The sequence below is a fragment of the Stenella coeruleoalba genome (genome assembly GCF_951394435.1).
Source record: "Stenella coeruleoalba genome assembly, chromosome: X".
Classification (NCBI taxonomy): domain Eukaryota; kingdom Metazoa; phylum Chordata; class Mammalia; order Artiodactyla; family Delphinidae; genus Stenella; species Stenella coeruleoalba.
In genome coordinates this window covers 83,622,980-83,627,654 of record NC_137152.1, presented here as the reverse complement: position 1 = coordinate 83,627,654, position 4,675 = coordinate 83,622,980, and the positions used below count along the sequence as shown (strand labels likewise).

Below are 4,675 nucleotides of genomic sequence, written 5' to 3'. Positions count from 1 at the left end.
GTAGAGTATCTTGGCTATAGGTTCTTCCCTTTCATCACTTTAAACATATTGTGCCATTCCCTTCTGGCTTTCAGAGTTTCTGCTGAGAGATCAGCTGATAACCTTATGGGAGTTCCCTTGTATGTTATTTGTCATTTTTCCCTTGTTGCTTTTAGTATTGTTTCTTTGTCTTTAATTTTTGTCAGTTTGATCACTATGTGTCTCGGCGTGTTCCTCCTTGGGTTTTTCCTGCCTGGAACTCTATGCTTCCAGGACTTGGTTGACTGTTTCCTTTCACATGTTAGGGAATTTTTCAGCTATTATCTCTTCAAATATTTTCTTGGGTCCTTTCTCTCTCCTCTTTCTGTGACCCCTGTAACGCCCATGTTGATGTGTTTAATGTTGTCCCAGAGGTCTCTTAGGCTGTCTTCATTTCTTTTTTCTTTATTCTGTTCCACGGCTGTGATTTCCACCATTCTGTCTTCCAGGTTACTTATCCGTTCTTCTGCCTCAGTTATTCTGTTATTAATTCCTTCTAGTGTATTTTTAATTTCAGTTATTGTATTGTTCATCTCTGTTTGTTCTTTAGTTCTTCTAGGTCTTTTTCAAACATTTCTTGCATCTTCTCCATCCTTGCCTCCATTCTTTTTCCAAGATCCTGGATCACCTTCACTTTCACCATTCTGAATTCTTTTTCTTGAAGGTTTCCTATCTCCACTTCATTTAGTTCTTTTTCTGGGGTTTTATCTTGTTCCTTCATCTAGGACATAATCATTTTGTCTAACTTTCTGTGGTTGTGGTTTTCATTCTGCAGGCTGCAGGATTGTAATACTTCTTGCTTCTTCTGTCTGCCCTCTGGTGGATGAGGCTATCTAAGAGGCTTGTGCAAGCTTCCTGATGAGTGGAACTGGTGGTGGGTAGGCAGGGCATGCTCAGTAAAACTTTAATCCACTTGTCTGCTGATGGGAGGGGTGTGTTCCCTCCATGTTGGTGTTTGGCCTGAGGCAACCCCGCACTGGAGCCTGCAAGCTGTTTGGTGGGGCTAATGGGGGCCTCCGGGAGGGTTCACACCAAAGAGTACTTCCCAGAACTGGTGCTGCCAGTGTCCTTGCCCCCATGATGAGCCAAAGCCGCCCCCCACCTCTGCAGGAGACCCTCCAACACTAGCAGGTAGGTTTGGTTCAGTCTCCTGTGGGGTCACTGCTCCTTTCCCCTGGGTCCTGGTGCGCATGAGACTTTGTGTGTGCCCTCCAAGAGTGGAGTCTCTTGTTTCCCCCAGCCCTGTGGAAGTCCTGCAATCACATCCTGCTGGCCTTCAAAGTCCGGTTCTCTGGGGATTCCTTCTCCTGTTGCCGAGCCCCCAGGTTGGGAAGCCTGACACGTGGCTCACAACCTTCACTCCAGTGGGAGAACTTCTGTAGTATAATGGTTCTCCAGTTTGTGAGTCGCCCACCCAGCAATTATGGGATTTGATTTTTTCATGATTGTGCCTCTCCTACCATCTCATTGTGGCTTCTCCTTTGTCTTTGGATGTGGGGTATCTTTATTTGTGGGTTCCAGCGTCTTCCTCTCAATGGTTATTCAGAAGATAGTTGTGATTCCAGTACTCTGGCAAGAAGGGGTGAGCACACATCCTTCTACTCCCCCATCTTGAGCCAATCTTCCATAAATGTTTAAATAATAAGCTTTAATATCAATAGTATATTTTTGTTAAAATAAAACTTAATTTTCTTTCATCTGCTATGAAGACAGCGTTTCTTTGACTGTAGGTCTGCTCTTGATAAGAGATTGGGAAAGGTTTTTCTGTACCTTTTAAATAATCTGCCTAGAAAGGTGATAGTTTTTCTCTTTCCAAAATAATTTCCTGTGCTTCATGTTGTGTTTATCATGTCTTTAATTACATAAGAAAACAGTCTTCTCAGTATTAAAATAGCTACGTTTTGCTCACAACTATGTAACCTGCTGTATTTGCTTTTAAATTCTTTTATTGTCACTTTGGTTAAATAGATAATTAAGTATTGTTCCATAATGATCTGTGATCCCATTTAGTCAAATGTCCCTTTCTCTTAAACTATCTATAACCCCATGTTACTTTGGGGATCTCAAGAAGAGATAAAAAGAGCAAAAATCATTAGAAAACCTTGGTGTCTACTATTCATGGATAAGTACTCTTAAGAGGTGAGTGTATATTTGTTTTCAGAAATTTTGTTATGCAAATATAACCTGCATTTTTAAGATGAGCAATGAGATGATACCCTACATACGGTTTTGTAAACTGCTTTTTTTCTACAAACATCATATTATGGAGGTCAATTCAAGCCAATCAGTATAAGCCCACATAATAATAAAATGGCCTTAAGCACTAATGGTCAATTTAGGTATGATAATAATAAGAATGGTTAATATTATTACTGACTTCCTCTGGCCCTACAGTGTTGTAAGTGCTAAACCTATACTTGGTCATTTAATTCCCACCACGTCCTGTGAGGAGAAGCTACTGTTTCTGGACTGTAACCATCAGGGAACTGAGGCACAGTGATGGCAGTGCTAGCCAGTCACAAGATTAAGATATGAACCAGTTCTGCGTGGCAGCTGAGCCCCACACCTAACTAGTGCACACTAGTGCTTCTCATCTGATAAGACCCTCAACATTACTGTTCATCAGGGCACAGCGAAATAAAACTAACGTCCCATGGTTTTTTCTCAGTTAGCTGGGCAAAAGTTTAAACAACAGATCTTAATCAGTGTGGTTTGGAATTTGGAGACCTGTGTCCTGTTATATTGTGGAAGGGGCTCCTCCAACATTCTGTCTCCCTTCCTGTGCCTCAGGGATGTTCCCCTACTAAAGTGGATAACTTCCCTGTGCTTGGAGCAGAAAATGTTTATGTTTCTCCAGCCTTTTTAATATTTTGTATAATTTCAAGGGCAATGGGAATTTATTACAGTTAAAAATAGATAACATACAAAGGGAAATAAGATAATAATACCTCAAAGCCCACCATCTGAAGAAAAGCCCTTCTAGGCGCTTAGCGCCGAGCCGGCTGAGAGGAAGATGTGTTGGGTGCAGGGCTTGGGCTGCTGCTCTCGCCCCTTCGGTCACCGCCCCTGGAAACCCCTTTTGTAAAGCCTATACAGTTCAGACCCCCGAGAGTATGTCTCCAACTGCTGCTACAGAGGTTTATTCAAAAGCTTTAGCTGTTTGTCATGGACCACTGGACCTCTGTGACTTTCTGATCAAAGCTCGTGAGCTAAAGGATGATGAACATCACAGAAGAGTCATACAGTGTTTGCGGGAATTACATGAGGACCTTAAAGGATACAGTATAGAGGCAGAAGGCCTTTTCTTTCTAAGGTGCAGGGAAAACAATGATGATGGACGTGTTTTATGCTTATGTGGAAATGAAGAGGAAAAAACGGGTTCATTTTCATGGTTTCATGCTAGATGCTCACAAAAGAATATACCACCTTAAACAGAGTTTGCCATAAAGGAAACCAGGACTCATGGCTAAATCATACGATCCAATAGCTCCTATAGCTGAAGAAATCAGTGAAGAAGCATGCTTCTTATGCTTTGATGAATTTCAGGTCACTGACATTGCTGATGCCATGATTCTGAAACAGCTTTTTGAAAATCTGTTCAAAAATGGAGGTCGTCGGGCTTCCCTGGTGGCGCAGTGGTTGAGAGTCCGCCTGCCAATGCAGGGGACACGGGTTCGTGCCCCAGTCCAGGAAGATCCCACATGCCGCGGAGTGGCTGGGCCTGTGAGCCATGGCCGCTGAGCCTGCGCATCCGGAGCCTGTGCTCCGCAACGGGCGAGGCCACAACAGTGAGAGGCCCGTGTACCGAAAAAAAAAAAATGGGGTCGTTGTTGTGGCAACATCCAACAGGCCACCAGATGTTCTCTATTAAAATGGACCCCAAAGAGCTAACTTTGTACCATTCATAGCTGTCCTGAAGGTCTCTGAGGCAATGAGAGAGAGGAATGCATGTATGTGGGCAATGCTGTATTTCTTTCTGGAATACTGTAATATGGTCCAGCTAGATTCTGGGATAGATTATCGGAAAAGGGAACTTCCTGCTGCAGGAGAACTCTACTATCTCACAAGTGAAGCTAATGTGGAGGCTGTCATGGATAAGTTGTTTGATGAGCTGGCTCAGAAACAAAGTGATTTAACTAGACCAAGGATTCTAAAAGTGCAAGGCAGAGAGCTGCGGCTGAATAAAGCCTGTGGAACCGTTGCCGACTGCACATTTGAAGAGCTATGTGAGAGAGCTCCCATCCAGGATACCACATTACCTTTAGTCATCATGCCTCCTTAGAGTCCTCTTAGTTGTGACACTTTCTCAGACTTTCCTTCTTTTTGATGACCCTGACAGTTTTGGGGAATACTCGTCAGTTATTTTGTAGACTGTCCCTCGAATGGGATTTGTCTGATGTTTTTCTCATGATTTGACTGGAATTGTGGGCTTTGGGAAGAAGACCACAGAGGTCAAGTGCTCTTTTCATCAGATCATATCAAGGGCACATATGATCAATGTGACTTAACACTGTTGATGTTAACCTTGATCACACTTGTCTGAGGTAGTGTTTGTCTCCACTGTAAAGTTACTCTTTTCCCCCTCTTTCCATAGTGAACTCTTTGGAAGGAAGTTCTTGCTGAGTTTTCATGTAGCAGCAAAGAAGAAAATCCACAA

General features: G+C 43.0%; 1 pseudogene across 1 annotated transcript; it reads left to right on the top strand.

The window, feature by feature from the left end:
* Positions 1 to 1,404: 1,404 nt before the first annotated feature.
* Positions 1,405 to 4,300, top strand: LOC307180624 (AFG1-like ATPase; annotated as a pseudogene). The gene is made up of 3 exons: positions 1,405 to 1,419; positions 2,988 to 3,614; positions 3,808 to 4,300. The product of its transcript is annotated as an AFG1-like ATPase (transcript).
* The last annotated feature ends 375 nt before the right edge of the window (positions 4,301 to 4,675 follow it).